Source organism: Cydia pomonella, chromosome 17 (assembly GCF_033807575.1).
Source record: "Cydia pomonella isolate Wapato2018A chromosome 17, ilCydPomo1, whole genome shotgun sequence".
NCBI lineage: Eukaryota > Metazoa > Arthropoda > Insecta > Lepidoptera > Tortricidae > Cydia > Cydia pomonella.
In genome coordinates this window covers 18,235,709-18,253,995 of record NC_084719.1, presented here as the reverse complement: position 1 = coordinate 18,253,995, position 18,287 = coordinate 18,235,709, and the positions used below count along the sequence as shown (strand labels likewise).

Genomic DNA, 18,287 nt, shown 5'->3' with positions numbered 1-18,287 from the left:
CAGGTTTAACTTTACTCGTAGATTATATTCACTTAAGTAAAATGATTGTTTTTAAAGTAATAAATTAAAAACAAATTATATGTTTTCTGATGTATCATAGAGTGGTGTACCTTCATTGCTTTATTCTATCTGTGGTCACACAGTCTGCGAGCTAATAAACACGAGAGCGTACTTAACCGGAGTAGGCTTTCTTCGTGAAAACAAATAAATTATACGAATTCGGGTTTGCGTTCCGTAATGTATAAGAGAAAATTACTAAAGTTTTTCAGCTGAAATATTGGCTTTTCATAAATTAAACTTAATATTTGTTATGCATAAATTATTAAGTCGATGTGATTAATTTGTTAGTTATCGCTTTTAGGAGTTGCTGCAAATTATTATAATTTTAATGCACCGTTTTAGTTACATATTTGATTTTCTTGACTTTGTGATATGGGGCATATACACCTAGGCGGATGTTACATGCTACATTTGGGTTCGTCTAATGCCCCAAGCAAGGGTAGCATCCGCTCGGTGTACCTACATCTTACATTTCACCAAATAGCCGGAAGGGTATTTATATATCAGCTTTGGCTCTGCACACGCCTTCCAAATGTTTGGTACACCCACAGAAATATGAATATGACACACTATTGTATACGGGATACAGGAAGGATTGCAATATAAATGAACAAAATGTTGACATTAATTCAAATATACAGGGTGATTTCGGGGTCATGGAGTAAGAGAACAAGACATCACACAGAATTCAAAGATGAGTCTGTGAGTGTGATTAGTGTTGCTCATTATTTATTATCACCAATAATTATGATTATTTTTCAAATGACGTAGAAAAAAACATGTTTGCATACAGTTTGGTCACCCTACTCAATGTGACGTCTTGTCGCTTTCCATACAGCGTATGTCAAAAGTCATAGGGTGACCATGATTACTTCGTATAAGATTAATTTTACTTGAAAAATAATAAAAATCAAACTAATTATCTTTCAATCAAATACTACCGTATGATAATGTAAATCATTTATAGATTCAGAAAAGGTGGTTCTGGATCACGACCCAGAAATCACCCTGTATACAGATTGGTCTAAAACCATAACGTTTAAAAAATAAATTAAATTCCTCGCACCCAGTGCTGTCGGAATATACCTCATGTATGGTAGCCGATTTTTGTAGTATTCGAAATTTGAAAATTTGCAGGTGCTTAGAAATTTTGCCGGTGGTGAAATTGGTGTGCTGTTTTCATAGTTTTTTTTTAATAGAAATGAGCATTTTGTATGTTGTTTTGAAACATTATCCTTACGCATTGCACATTGACTCAAAAAATATTTAAAAATTCATTACCGAAAACTACAAAAAGTATATTCTGGCAGCCCTAGATGCGAGAAACCTTTTTTTTTAACGTCTAGGTTTGGTTCACCCTGGATTTCAGTTACGTAAAATCTGACTGTGAATAAGATTTTCCGCAAGATCTATCAGCGTTAGAACTTATCCCACATGATTTTGATTTAAAGACCTTTGGGGTTCTTTAATCATTTTTTTTAAGCCTTAGAGAAAAGTTGCGACGTGACTTATTACACCAAGTAGTCACGGCCGAATCGTTTCTTAAAACTTTTTTGGGCGTGGAATGTTTTCCGCTTCAAAGAAATTAAAGTTGAGGTGACCTTTTAACACGAAGTAGATGATGAAACTTATTTAATATTAACTTTTTAAAAACGAAATTATCATAAGGCAAGTTTAAATATAAGATACTATCAGGTAGACCTATTCAGATAGTAATTCCTTGTTATGAAACGACTAAGCCTTCCTGTTTATTTCTGGTTGAAGAAATATCACTGTTGATAGCTAACAGATTACAAGTATATATATTATTTAAAAAAAAATCATTGATATTTATACTTTAAAAAATATTAAGTTCGATTCGCCCTCAGGGTATTTGATTGGGCTTTATGTTTTTTTTAAAGATATAGGACGCAAACAAGAAGACACATTGCCTGATGGTAAACAATAACCGTCGTCCTGTGGACATCTGCAACACCAAAGGTTACAATTGCCTTGCTGGATTTTAAGATGAGTGTACGTTATTTTCTTGAAGTTTTGGTTTAGTTGTGCTAAGCAGGAAGTTTCTCGAGAAACGCACAGTTGAGGACTGCCAATCCACGTTGTGGAGAAAGAAATTTTGACACGTATAGCAATGGCAGAAAATTCTTGGCGCTGCTGTAACACTAGATGCAGGTAACAAACACACAAAGTGCTACGATTTCGTAGACTAGCTACACCGTTGCGCGTACTCTATAAGAGGTAGTGGTAAATTTCCGGTTTTAAAATAAAATTAATTAATATTACAGGACATTATTAGACAAATTTACTAAGTCCCACAATTCGCTCAATAAGGCCTGTGTTGTGGGTACTTAGACAACGATATACCTTTATAATATATAAATACTTAAATATATAGAAAACACCCATGACTCAGGAACAAATATCCGTGCTCATCACACAAATAAATGCCCTTACCAGGATTTAAACCCATCGGATTCATAGGCAAGGTCACTACCCACTAGGCCAGACAGGACCTGGTCGTCAAATATTAGTCTTGTTCCATTTCTTATATGCCAATAATTATTAGTAGATGCGATACGCACCGTTATTGATTTGTTGTTTGTATCCCATATTTAATACACAATAATGCCTGTTTTCTTGCTACACTGCACCTTTACTTCCTTTTTTTTGGATTTATTAAAAAATAATATGTATTTAATATGACACTAATTCTAGGTAAATATAGAAGGATTTTGGGGTCGTAATCCCAAATTTCAAAAATGTATAAAGATGGTCATCTAAATAAGGATTCCCATGGAACCAATATAAAAAACGAGAAAAAAGATACTCTTGATACGTTTCGTTTACTTCGGCCTCTTTTTTGAGGTTAGTCTCATGGGGAAATTTGATGAGTATGATCATCTTAACACGTTTTTCGCATTCTGGATAATAGCCCCAAAATTATTTAGTATAAGTGGAATAATAAATAGAGGCAAATAGCCGATGGAATGCAATTTAAAGCATCAAAAGGAAAGCAAATAAAGTTGACGATTAAATTACGGAACAGAAATAAGTACCTTAATTAGACCCACTTCCTCAAATACTTGGCCAAGATTGGAGCAAAGTAACCATTGTTATAACCTAATTTAAGTATGCCGCTATTGTAAACCCCACATTGTTCAAGCCGAGTCGTAAATCCCGAATTTCGACAAGAAAAACATGCTATAAAAACTTTAAAAAATGCCACAGCTGAAACGCGACCGAAATAACTGGCAGCATGGCCGACGAAAACAAAGCCATAATTTCCACGAAAAAACTGTGCCTATTTACACAGAAAGAATTTATATAAAATAAAACCTCGGGGCGAGGAGGGAAATGCTCAGATGGGACATCCGAAGCAGATTTCGTTTTGCTGTTGATGACTGTCGAAACCCAAATCTACAATCGTTGGGAGGGTTGAATGGGGATGATTGTATATCTTAGTATTTTATGGGCGAACACAAAGGACAACAAAGTGATGGATGTTATGTAGATAGAAAAAATTAAATTGCATACTGTTGTGTATGACAATCATGATTTTGTTTTGAGGAATATATTTTTATTGTGGTTTTTCTTTCACCTATTAATTTAAAATGCGAAATATAAATTATCAATATTCCTACAATGACAATGGTACGCGTGCTCCCGTTGAAGATACTCCTCGTTATGGAGCGAAATATGTCGAATAGTCATAAACTTTATATACATACGTGAGTGTTCCAGTTAAATATATTTATTATGCCAATGGTTTATTGAAATTAGATACGCAGCCACTATGTTTTATTTCGTTGACAAAAATAAATATTTATTACGTGTATTAATTTATGCATAATACCTGTTAATTTTGAATGTTAAAAAGCAAAAACAGTTAAAAGTATGAAAATGATTATTTTACCAGACGACTGCCCTAAAAAGCATTTCTCGTAAAAACCACATTTCAAAGCGAAAACATCACGTACATGCTAACTAGACAAGAGCCAGTCGTCGTAAACGTTTTTCCTACAAAACTACACTACATTTTCGTTTCACCTACAGCGACTTTTTAAACTGTTTAAATTTATTTCGAACAACTGTAGTCCAAATTAAATTACGCAATACTGGTAAGTCCCAAAGCCTTTTATTCTCTCATGTGCATTTAACGTATTAAAGTGACATGGATACTGTATTGGTTTTGTTCCTTCGCTGGCGGCAGAACATATTTTATATGCGTGAACGGAACGAAGTGATATTCGTATCCAATTGAAATTGGTGGAAAATTGACATTTCTGAATACAGTACGTATAGAAGTGTACTCCATCAAGCACCTACAGAATTAATTGCTAATGGGACTTTGTATCGTTTTAAATGTTTCGAGTAATTAGGAAATACAGGCATACATTATTAAAAGGTATTAATCGTTTTGAAATATTGGTTGTTTGTGCGTTCTATGAGCTGGTAACCATTACGATGATATAAAAATATTTGAAAATACCGCTATGGTGTTAAAGCATTCAGGTCAGGCGTTGCATAATATAATGATAGAGTATCCAGTGATACAGAACTATCCAGAATATTAAATAAAAACCAAAATAAACCAACCTCATTATTTGATTTATTTCCAGTGTTAAAAAACTGTGGATATTTCTGCATCACACTCATAATAATAATAATATGTACGAGTGAGACTTGTTCGAGGTTTGATTTTGCAGTTGTTTAAAGGGGCAAACACCAGTAGCATCTCCCGAACGTCGGCGTCTAGACAACTCTATAACTGCTACTCGACGCAACGTTGGCGCAACTGCACAGCGACGCCATTTCCCATAGCGCTGACTAGACGCCGTCACTCAAAAAACGCTAGTGTAAGGTTTCTCTAAAGCTCACGCCAATGTTACGAAATATATTGCTAACGATATTATAACGTTAACCCCAGTTTTCACGACGTGGTAACTAATCAAATTATTTTTAATTCAGAGTGTAGCAGATGTATATTGAGATACAAGTTTTTTTATTGTATAGTAATAGTTGTAAGAGTTACAGCCCGCCTTTACTCTAAGCGAGCCCCTCTAACTATAAAAATAGACGAAGAAAATGTCTATATATGATTTGTATGATTGCAATACTTGCATAAAGAGACATTTTATCAAAGGAATTTAGCCAAGATGGGAATCTTTAATAAAAAACGCCATTAGAAATTTAGATAATGCATGGAAATAGTCACGTGACGTGACTTTCCGTCGCATCTGTAATCTCGCTACATTTTTTCTTTTCGTTCAGCGTTTGTAAATGTACACTAACATAGTGGCTAACATAAGTATCCACTGCTCTAAACAACGAGTATGTCTACTTGGTTACTTACGTTGGGGCACCGACCGTACAAATGTCATCTTGGATAGGCTCCCTGATATATTAAAAATATTAAGTGTTAGAAAAACATTTAGAGCTATATTTTCTTCTTACATTTATGAACATTGCAATCCGCTGGAAACCCCGAGAGATCCTGACTCAGCGCTTAAAACGCTGCGTCATAGTTGCTCTATCATCAATATCATCTTTACGGATCTCTAATAACTATATTGATAATTCCCTTGAAACATGGGTAATAATTTAGTTCCTAACCTTGTAAAATATATAGAATTCAAATATTCCTAACATACGTAGTGTCAAACACCATTCAAGTAACAAGGCCGCTTCTGGAATGTTTGCCAAATTCAAAGTAACATTAATGGGGCTCGTTATTGAAACTAACAAGACATATAATGTGTCGGTGTTGAAAGTAATTTGTTTTCACTTTGTAGTTTCGTAATATGGTGTGAAATGTTTTATGTTATATTGGACTTAGTATGCGTAAACGAAAGATCCAGACTCGAAGGACTCAAATTGCACATTAGGTATATTTTAGGAAGGCGAGATCAATACCATACAACTCCGCTGACTCGGTCACCTAGAGAGGATGGAAGAAGATCGTGCTGTGAGAAGAGCGTATGTGGGGCACCCGGGTGGAAAAGATCCACCTGGGCCTTCCAGAAACCGCTGGGGTGACGAAGCCCTAAAACACCTGTCCGCTCACGGAATAACCAACTGGCGTGAAGGGGCGCTGAATTGGGCAGAGTGGCGCTTTCTTGTGTCAGAAGCCAAGATCTTGTTTCGGTCACTGACCCAGTGAAGTAAGTAAGTAAGTATATTTTAGAAAATCGTTCACGCCATCTTTCCGTCATATTTTCATAAAATAAGTGATATCCACCTCTAAACTATTCAAGTCAAATGTTTAATGAGTAATATACTATGCACAATAGACTAATTAGACAATATATAATTAGAATCATAAATATACCAAAATATCCCGTTTATTGTGTTGTGTAATGAACTGCTTCAATCGATATGCCGCACACCTTACCATAAAATGTATGTTGACCTTTTAAAAACCGACTCGCGGGGATGACGTTCCGTGACTAAAGATCGTAAGTATAACTCAAAATATAATTAACATACGCTATATAGTATCCAGGGTTAGTAAACCATTACCTGGCTCCTATTTACCTTTCTGCGTTAGTTTCCGTTTCACACGTTAGGCATATTAATGTTTACGCTCCTTTACATTTTACGCAGCTAAACGCCCGTTTTGTATGACAACCGTAATTATTTTATGCGAGCAAACTCGCATGTCAGCTTACACGCTCGCGTTCCATGGTACGGTCAGCATAAAGAGTTTGTATTTCAAGTGCGTTGTATGTGCCGGAAAAAAACGAGGATATAAAAAAACACCGGGGAAATAAAAAAACTTGTTATAGAAGTTATAAGTTCAGTTATTTACCTTATAAGATAAACATGTTTCGTTTTCCTACTTTATGATAATTATGATATTATTAAGAGAGGCTTAAAAAATGGTGGTTCCCGACTCATAATTCTGTTCCTCTCTATTTGGTAGGTACCTAGTTTTTAAATTTCGTTTAGTTTTCTAGTTCAAATTCGTATATTTTTATGTATATTATGTATTGAGTAGGTATTTTTTTGTAGGTATTTATTTATATTTGCGTTATATTTATTCAGGTGTGTATTACTTTATACTTATATTTGTATTTGTAATAATGTGTATTTAAATTTTTATATTTCATTACTTTGGGTGGTTATACATTGTTTTTTTGTCATTCATCGTTACTTATTTTCTCAAAGGTTAACTGGAAGAGACCCCATATAGGAATAAGTTCACCTTTGTTGTATATAATTCTCTTTGCAACTGTGTTTCTCGTATTTGTTTTCCTATGTACAATAATGAATACAAGGTGCCCGTGAGATTTGATTATTTAAGAACTAACACGTTCGGTTAATGTTAATGAAATTATTCGACTTTTTTACTTACAACTTTACTAAGAATCCTTGCTTAAAATCAATTCAGGTTACCTTGACAGCGTCATTATAACAATAGTCATTCAACTCTTTCTTGGCGTTGTGGTACCACAATCGCGTCAACTTTAGCTGTCCTTGGGGTAAAACGTTCTTTGTTTACAAAATAAACGAGTTCCCGCATCACACTTTTTACTATGTGCACGACAAAGGCAATGTCGTTTGCTTGTGGAAACCATGAATTACTCGTATTAGGTGATAAGCAGGATTGTATAGATGATAATTTATTAATTTATTATCAAGAGAGCTCAAATATTCAACGCGCTACAGGTACATCATTCGCTGAGATTATTTGTCATTTTTTTTATTTTATTGAAAAACAAACAGTCTTAAAATAAACATATGAGCAACTTAGCTAATAGCTATGCATTGATTTCGTTATAGACCTATAGTTTCCTAATTTTAAATTTCGATTTCTCAGGTACTTTGGATATTACCAATACATTCGTGAATGCATGAATAGTTACTTTATTTATATGCTACATTTATAAACGCAAAAAAATGAAATAAATAATTAATACCAAACATGAGTATTCATTTGTGTTTAGCTTCTCAGTTTTCAATATTACTTATCGTTCTTTTTTCCAATGTGATCTATACATATTTATTTTCTATTCTACTTTAAACCAGACTTAGTAGATATTCATATTATTAATATTAATATTCCTATTCCTTAATTATTACAAACAAGTAAATAATAGTCCCGTCTTGTTTAATTTAATTCACAATATGCTATATTGCATTTTATTATTGAAAATGCATCCGCCTCAAAATTCCGTTAATTGTAAGTTCACACACATCATTATTACGGTCGTGGATATTATATACGGTTTAATTTCCCCCGTGTACAACCTGTAGGTAAATCGTAGCATCACGTTTTACTTGTGGCGAAGAGGGTTGGTTGACTGACGACATTTGGCGACCCGAATGATTAACTTTAAATTTAATTTACGTTTTCATTCATGTAATGTAACACGAGAATAATAGTACAAACTGTCTTATTTTATGAAGTAGGTAATATTGTTTAAATACTCGTATGTTATAATGGCAATGAAATGAAGCACTTCGGTCCTAATAAATGACACAAACAAAAAAATAAGGAGTACAAGAATACTAAACCCACTGTCTATTTTAATGACAGGTATGTAGTTTATAAGCTTATTATGATATTGTCAATAGGGAACACCTTGTAATTATTTCTTAATTGTAGGAGAAATTTCTAAAAATAATGTTTCTTTATGTTTTTTCAATGACCGTCTGTGAAATGAGACTTTGGTGTCTTCTTGTACTAATGAAGGAAAATAAATAATATTTATAGTATACCATACCTATATTGGCGCCTATAATTTCGTGCCCGCTTTATTGTCGCCATTAGAACGTCCATTCCATCACCCATTTGTTTGAGGCTGCTGCAGTAATGCAGTAATGTCGCAATAGTAACTTAGCTGCAATTGCCATCCGAATGTCACTTAAACGATATATCTCTGATGATCTTGTGACGGTACTAGAAGAAAGTTTAGTCAAACTCTGATCGGGATCGATTTCTTATAATCTAATTTTATCCGGAAAAACTCGTCAAACTTGCTAAATTCGCTCAAATATAAGTTACAAACATGCAATATCACCATTGGCAGTAATTATTTCATTTGGCGTTCGCAAATAAAATAACAACAAAGCAATTATTTTTATTTAAGGTGATAAGAAGAAGAAGGAAATAAACAATTTTTGAATAATGCAAACAATATAATAATATATATTATATATATTATAAGATTAAATCTCAGAGGAAAAAGAAAGCATTGATTAACAGTACCTATCGAATTATTTAACTATCAGAACTAATAAAAAATATGTTGGTTTTTAGTTAATATTCAATTTTTAAAAATATGGTTTTAATTTATAGCTTTAATACCTTAAAGAAAACTGTTAACGAAGAAGTAACTACGTATAAAATATTACATACTATACGTCAGTCAGTTTTTATAAGCTGTATGTTTCTTAATATGTCTGTCTAATATCGAACCATGATATTAATGTATTATAAAATCCGAAAGACAACGTTAAACTCTAATGGAGTGGAGTTAACGTCATCTATTATTAACTAAACGTAACCCTACCCATTACTTTTTCATTCGGCACTTCCAGAGAGCCCATACATTAGCGACCCTGTGAACGCGACCGTGAATGGGTTAAATGTATAAAAGCAGTATATTGTATCGTCTGACGCAAATGAATGTTTAATTGCCGCAAAGAACTTCGTCGAGGCAATTTGTGCGTTCCTAAGTACATCGCATGGCCGCTACAAAACGTATTGGGCACCAATGTACCCGGTTCTTGATCATTTAGATAACAAGCCAGTTTTACACACTTTTGATGAATGATACGACCACCAAATGAATTATATTTGCGCGAAGCAAGAAGTATTCAAAAATATTCAATAAAAATTCTAAGTAGGTTTATTTTTTGATGAAAATGTAATAAATCAGAAAGGACTTTGTTACGTTATGAAGACACGCTTTACAAAGGAAATTGAAAATATTCATTAGTTAGATAAAAATTTTTCCCCTCTTGGGCGAGTCTTTTGATAACAGATAATACTTCTAAGCTAACATTTTATATAACCTATTTACGCTGTGGAAATATTGTCACAAGAGATAATTTTCCTAATAAACTCAAAATTTATTTAGTAAATACAGCATTCTCCCATTAGTTAATGTAAAAAAGTTATTGCATTTGCGTGCATTAGACGGTTCTCAACTAGCGCCTTTCCGACTTGTATAAGCGTGTATTCGTACGTCGTAACTCATAAAGGTATTGATCACGTAAAATCATATTATTATTAGTGCATGCTGAGAAAATGTGTTTAACCGGTTCGACAAAATATGCTTAAATGTAGGTGAGTAAATATGTGAACTGCTTTCCATAGAAAATAAAGTCCAGATCCAGAAAAAATAAACAATAGAGTATTACAAACGCGAACTGTTTTACAAAACACGCACTAACCAGCTGTAAAGGTACCTTACATAATAAACCAAATGTTACTATTAAAGCTATATCAGGCGCAACTATTCTCTAAACTGTCAAAGTAGGTGAAACAAAATGAGAAACAACGAGATAAATAGCCCTTGGAAAATAAAGTCCATTTTAGTTAAAGCACACTCGTTTTAATGAAGCAGGTAATGAGAGTCTGAGTCGAGAGCAAACAAGTCGGGGCAGGGCTGAGAGAGGACTCTTCAGTCCCAGCGACTCTTTGTCACATTATATAACTGCATAAAACTGGATATTACTTAGTATGAATTGTTTCAGAAATCAGCAACTCTGTGCTATTATTTGAATAATTACGTTACTGTTGGGGTGAAAACATCATTTCCTACATAAAAACACTCCAATAGACTTCTACGCTCTCTACTACACTACTTTAGTTCGTGTCATTCACGATGACGTGCAGATTTGTCTAATCTTACCATAAATTTATAACATAACATTATTATCAATTTAATATATTATTGGTATTTCCCATTCCCCATTTTTGTGTTTCTCATTTTTCTTTACGCGGCAGAGACGTGGACAGTGCGCGAGTTGGAAAAGGGGAAGATAGATGCCCTGGAGATGTGGTGCTGTAGAAAGATGCTTAGGATATCGTGGATGGATTTCCGCACCAAAGCGTCCGTACACCAGGAGCTCAGCATTACACAGCGTTTATCGGCCGTAGAACAGTCGCGCATACTGCTGTACTTTAGACATGTCTCTAAGCTAGATAACGTCTCCATAGAGCGGCTGGTCGTACAAGGAAGAGTGGAGGGAACCAGATCGCGTTGCAGGTCACCAAATCAATAAACCTAAGTTTTGTAAATATAGTTCGTGTCATCCACGATGACGTTCAGATTTGTCAAATCTAACCTTTAATAACATGAAATTACGAATCAAGACACGAATCTTCGTGAATGATACGATCTATAAATTCTCAAAGAAACATTTTATATGCAGTATGTTTTTGATAAGAAAAGTTTTGAGACCAACTTTAGAAAAATATTTGAAATATTCTGCTTACTGTGGCGTTGCAATATAAAATTATGATGACTTAGTTTTACGATGTTATTTGGAGCGTGGAATTCTAAATGAAAAGCATAAATACTTAAGAAACACATTAATAACTCGTAAAATGTGAAATGAAAAATGTTTAAAGGCAAACATTTTAGATGCATAAATACAAACATAATCATGATTGAAAACTCTAACATGGTCGAATAAGTAGAACGTTTTTTTAAGTAAAGTTAATGTCTGGTTTAATCGATATACATTAAGGTAATTTATTACGATTATTTTTCGATCAACTCCACTTTCATTCAGAGATGGCGGAATGACTTGGTTAGCTTCCTGAACAACTGGCCGGAGGAAACACCAAATCGGGAATCGTGGAAATCAAGGGTGAGGCCTTTGCCCAGCAGAAAGACACACAAACAGGCTATTAAAAAAAAATGACATAAGCAATAATATCAATTCTCAAGAAAACCTAGCCGCTATTCAAAACTTATTACTAAACAAACCAAATTGTCCTTCTCCCGCAAGTTGCGATCTATTATAATCTACTACTGATTCGCAATGCCTATTGAACGCAACGCGGATTCCATTGCCAATTCGTCTATTTGAATGCGCTTACTACCTGCAGTTTGAACACAAATGGTGGGTATTAATCATGCAGGCATAATAGCCAAAATAGGTAACGTACCGCCGAATATTCTAAATGTCTTGAAGGAAGGTTGAAAGTTTTGATCGATACCCATAATTTTCTTAGTGGAGGACAATGTATTCCTGCACTATATTTGTGTAATACTAAAACAATAAATATTAAAACCCACGCGAACGAATTCGGTAGTAACAACTAGTTAAAGTTGTGCTTTGGCTGTTTAGGCAATAATATATGTAAGTGAAATCCTCAAATTTATCTGAGAGATCATGTTGGATGATAGCTATTCAAATTTCGAACAAAAAAAAAACAACCAATTTAAACCACACCGCCCATTGTCAGTCTGTAGGGTTTTAAAACTGGAAGCAGGAAGGATTTGAATGTCCAAAACAAACTTGGGGCGGATGTCCTGCAAACTTCCTGTTTAATTAAATGGGTGTTTGTGCAGACCAACATACGTTTTCTACATCACCGGGTATTATTGAAACAAAAGAACAGCTTTATATCTTTATTTAGAACTCGAAAATACAGCGCACATTTGGAATGGTTAGCCGTGCCATTCGCTGAATTGTTTGCGCCGACGATTTCTTTTTGGGTTCTCTAAACGTGGAAAACGATTCTGGTGAAGTGCGAGTGGGATAAACGAGTTTAGGAATATTTTGTTTTACACCAGCGGGTCGATGTTCGTATTATTTTTCTTATTTCAGACATACCGCGAATATGAAGTACGTCCACACTATATTCTTCTTATTGATTTATTATTTTATTATGCCAACTTAATATATATTATTGCTTTACTTTTGTTTTTAATTTTTAGTATTTTGTTCGGAAATAATTGGTTATCTACAATTAAATTAATAGGTAGGTATTAATAGTACGCTGGTAATACGAGTACTATAAACTAGCCTGGCCATATTTCGCATTAAAATAATTCTAGCTAAATATTTTTTGATGTATACAGACATTGTGCTCTGTTTATGTAGATATAATCTATATGCATAAGTGAGTGTAGATGCTCTGTGGTAAGGAGGGGCGCGTAGTTTAATAATGTATTACGTCTACTAGTCTTAATTACGTAGGTAAGGCATAAATTTGCGTCCTTTCTAATTAGAAAACAACCACCTCATCTAACCCAAATTTAATAAAACCTACTAATATAAAATCGAACATCGAAGCCACTTCAAGGAATGTAATTTAAAGGCACAATCGACGGAAACCCTTAGAGATGCAAACGCTACCGGCTCCTTACATTCATTTTCGTGCCGTCGATCGCATTATACGCAATGAACCTTTAAATCCCCGAGGAATTCTGAACAATGCTCACGCCCAGTGCCAAGTCATGTCATGACCCGAGTCCAAATAGAGACCTCGTCTTAAAATATTCAGGTTAGGGCCGGTCGGAACGCGTACGGACAGCGGTAATTTGTATTTGGGTTGGTCGCTGCACGCAATGATGGTCAAACACAAACGGTCCCTCAGCGCAAGGTTTTAGACTTTTTTGTGTGATAAACGTTTGTTATCTTGTTCAACGAGCTTTAGCGCTGCGCCAGGTTATTACCGAGGTTATTTCTCTGGGGATACTTTAAATAATGCAAGAAGTCTCCGTATAATCTGTCGTAAAAGGTAACCTGCGTGCGTTGTACTTACGTATCTTTCGGCATTGGCTTGGATGGTTATGCAGTTGATAGATTTGCGTATGCAAAAGTAAAAAAATATACCTTTATATTTATTATAAAAAATATAAATTAACAAACTAGATACAAAGTAGTGCGCGTAACATAATAATGCAAAACATGTTTGTCAATGGCAGAATTAGCAGGCGCAATATTAATATTATATGGAAAATAAACGAAATATTAAAATTGAATGATTTAAATTTAATAAAATGAGAATGTTTAATATTACAAAAAAAAAACTTGTTAAATAAGTGCAAACATGTGTCATGTTAATTTCATGCGATTATAAATAAAAGGAGCTAATAGTAATTACAATTAGGTATACCTAAATCAAACGTGTTACTCCTTACCTAACTAAATAACGAAAAAAACTCAGCATCGTAAACATCTTCTATTTTGGTTATTTGATGCAGGCATGATGTTCTCAACCTCCATACTTTGCAAAAAAGGCAGCTAGCTATAAACGAGCCTAGATGATCTGATCAGATACGTAACCGAGGGTAGGTTGAGTGGCTCACAAATACCCACTTGTATTCACTAACATGTCTTATACGAACACGAAACGTCAATATCAAAGACATCCTTATTTTTAGCAGAAGGGAAAAGTAAGATTTCCAAAAAAGCGTCTCTTGATCACAGGTGTGAGTTGATGTATACCGAGTAAATATACACCTTAGATGTGTTATAATAGTTATGAATATGGATTTCATAAATAGGTACATTCCAAAAGACTATCACTATAAGACGAACACGAAACGTCAGTAATGTAGACATCCTTATTTTTAGCTGAAGAAAATCCTTGATTTCCTAAAAAGCATCTCATGATTAAGGTGTGTTGGTGTATTTATACTGAATAAATATATAAAACTATTAATCCTAATGTCACTCTATAGAATTGCTTTATTTTGCGGCTTGAGAAATGTGAGCCGGTATATGGTTTATAGGTGTAAGGAATCCATTCTAGATGATTAACTGTTTATCACTGTTTTTCTTTGAGTTTCTCCTTTATTTTTCCTTGTCTGGGATATTTGTTGGTTGAGAGGAAAGTTGGTGAGCTTGGTAATGCCTTTCCTTACTTTGGTGATAAAACTCCTTAAATGGGTTATATATGTAAGCAGTTACTTACCTCGAATGACATATTTTCCATGGTATTTAATTTACACGTTATCATACACTTTACATAAACAAAATAATAGCAGTCATATTTAAAAAAAAATGTCATAGTGGTATTTATTTATTATTCAAAAAATATGATAAAAGTATTGAGTAATATTATAGCTTCATTTTGACTTTCAAATATTCTTAAAAATAAAAAAATACGTATTTTTTAAGTAAAAAATATCGATTTCAAAAATTCAATCCGACTAAAAAAAAAGTTGTTTATCCGTTATTTTCCACTCGTTATAATCATAATCCTTTCATATTTCAGTTTTACTAAGGTTGTCTTTGCTAATCAAGGTGTATGTAAGTCAAAAACTACCTATTTGTGTAATTGAACCATACAATTTTAACATGATTAAACTGCATCTATTATGGTGGCCAAATCCAATAACGTCATGTACAGTTAGTCATCAGAGATAATTACCTACTGCCGATGGCGAGTGGACAGCTAAGTAGACATAACCCTATTATGCGTTCATTTCACTTAATAATTCTGACGTCAAACTGCACTCAAACAGTGGCATTTATTAAGGATGCTATGCTGTGCATTGTGAAAATTGTAAATGTACGTACTAAAGCTTCTGTCAATTATACGAGAACGACATACAAACGATATCTAAATGAGAAATTATCTAAACAAGAACTTATCGTTATCGTATTTCATTCTTCGAATCGGGCCGATAATCTAAATTTACCTAATTGACGACCTTGACGACTGATTTGGCTGAGTGGGTAGTAACCCTGCCTATGAAGCTGATGGTCCTGGATTCGAATCCCGGTTGGGCGTTTATTTGTGTGATGAACACAGATGTTTGTTCCTGAGTCATGGGTGTTTTTATTATATATTTATCGTTGTTTGAGTCCCCTCAGCATAAGCCTTCTTGAGCTTACTGTGGGGCTTAGTCAATTTGTATAAGAATGTTCAATATTTATTTATTTCTTTATCTATTAGTTAATAAAGTTATAGCAACTAAATATAAAAAGCTTCTGCGTTATTATTAAAGCTAAATAAAAGAAATGCGCACGCGATTCGTTTGCCGCACACCCATTTAACATCAGATAATCTAATGACCATATACATTGTTCTACGCGGTAAACGCAGCGGTAAGTCCATTGTAATAGTTCCTACATTCCGTTGACGCATGCGCGTATGCGTTCAATACTTTGTCGCATTAAACAACCGCGCGCTTTATAGATTTGTTAATTTTTATTAACAAATAAAATAAAATGTGTAATATTAACGAAGCATGTGTTCTAAACGCGAAAGTTTGAAATTATTGTTGTTTTTTTTTTAATTCGCATCAGAGGTTTGATACTATGTATCTATACTCTGTACAAATACAAATACTTTATTAATAACGCCAAGTTACATGTCAGGTACATTCTATATCAAATTTGAAATTAATTGAAATATTATACGATTTCAATATACACATTGAAATAATTGTAATTCTCACTTTAAATATTTCAAATTTAAACATAAGGAAATTGAGTTAAAATCGAAATGTTAGAGTTTGGTCTATTTTAGGTATATTAATTGTATTGTAAATCGAAATAGCTTTTGACATAGCAGGTTTCCATTGCGGTTCAGCGGGGAAACTCAGAGGGAATATATAGGGATCTTTGAGCCAGTTACGATTCAGGGTAGTTTATTTTAGATTTATTTCTTAATCCGTTTTTTGTACGTATGTTTTGACATCTGTCTTTGCATCAAAAAAGTGTCAAACTAAAAATGTATAGCTAGTAATAACATCGTCTTACGTTCCGAGAGAAGAATCGCATAAATCAGGCTGCAAATACGTACGCTTCGGCTTTCCCGTTTTGATGAAAAACAACATCATTACACCCGCTCCGAGTAATGTTGCGTAACGGGCGGGTTGTAACTAAAACTACGAAAAGCCGTACAAATTTTACGTCTTGCTTTGTAAGGAATATTTATGGTATATAGCAATTGCTAAGCTCGAACACGGCTGGCTTGTTTCGACAAAGGATTGCGAAAATTTGAGGATATGAAACTTAGCTTTCGCTTCGAAACACCTAACGGAAAACCACCCCACTGTACTCCAAATGTTCCCGGCTAGGGTCTAAATTTAATTAGAATATCTTCGTTTAGATGGGACTATTATTTAATGCACCCCCTTTGCTTTAGGCCAACCCTGATGGCGACTGTACTGGACTATAGGAGTAGTTGAGTGGTTTTTGGGTTCTTTTTCTATTATTTTTGGTGCTACAAAAGAACTCAAGCCTTCTGACAGTATGACTCGAAGTTCTTGCAGATCGACCTCCACCATGTCGCTTCAGCGATATCTGGGGCGTCCGAGTCGCCTAGCAAGAGGAGGCGACTCAGGTACGCTTTTTCATGTTCCGGTCTTCATGTAATTAATATCTAATTTAATGTAATATAATGTAAAGAGGTTTTTAAAATATTTTGCATTCCTACTAGTATAAGATATTGACATTATCTGGACATAATATTATTGACTCTACCATCTTATCTGTACATAATGTTAAGCAAATAAACACATTTCATTACATTTCATTTCATTTCATTAGCAATTTGCGAGAATTCGCACAGGACCGAGAAAATTGGCGCTGTCTTGTTTCGGAGGCTAAGTCTCATTTTGGGTCGCTAAGCCAACGGAAAGTAGTGACGGTTTTGACAGGATGACATGTCATGTTTGTAGTATTCGGCCCATCATACTATATCAGGGAACAGCTTTGCATCGATTCTAGCTTTGCAAATACATATGTTGTTGCGTATTGCAAATGTGAGTTGTTGCTGTTTAAAACACAGGTGATCTTTACCTACTTATTTATCAACGAACTTACAGAAAGTGAAGTAAAAGAAGTACCTAACTATCAGATTAATAAAATAATAAAAGTGACATTTTGATACAAATTATATTGAATTAGTGAGACAAAAATAGACTTCGTTACCAATGCCAACAATTTTATTATTTATAGGGTCGATTAGCAAAATGCTTACTTTACTCCCCGTGGCCTTATCAGCCGAACAAAACCCAGACGCCAAAGGTAAAACGACCGACCTATTATTTTGATGATGCGACAAAGCTTTGAATATAACTCGAATAAAAAGTCTATTATATTGTTATATCCGACGTTGTCGAGTCACTTTCAAGGCCATTATGTATTTATCTTCATAATGATGTACATTATAGGTGAAGGTTAAAGACATTTGGTCACGTATATTAATGGAATCGTGTGCTGATCTTGGTAAGCAAGTACCTATATTAACTCGAGACAATATATAAATAGAACTTGATATTGTGTATAATCTGATATCT

The 18,287-nt window shown here is 34.1% G+C and overlaps 1 protein-coding gene across 7 annotated transcripts in view; it reads right to left on the bottom strand.

Annotated features, from left to right (window-relative positions):
• Positions 1 to 18,287, bottom strand: part of LOC133526961 (small conductance calcium-activated potassium channel protein) — a 270,058-nt gene that overhangs the window by 53,998 nt on the left and 197,773 nt on the right. The window lies entirely within an intron of this gene.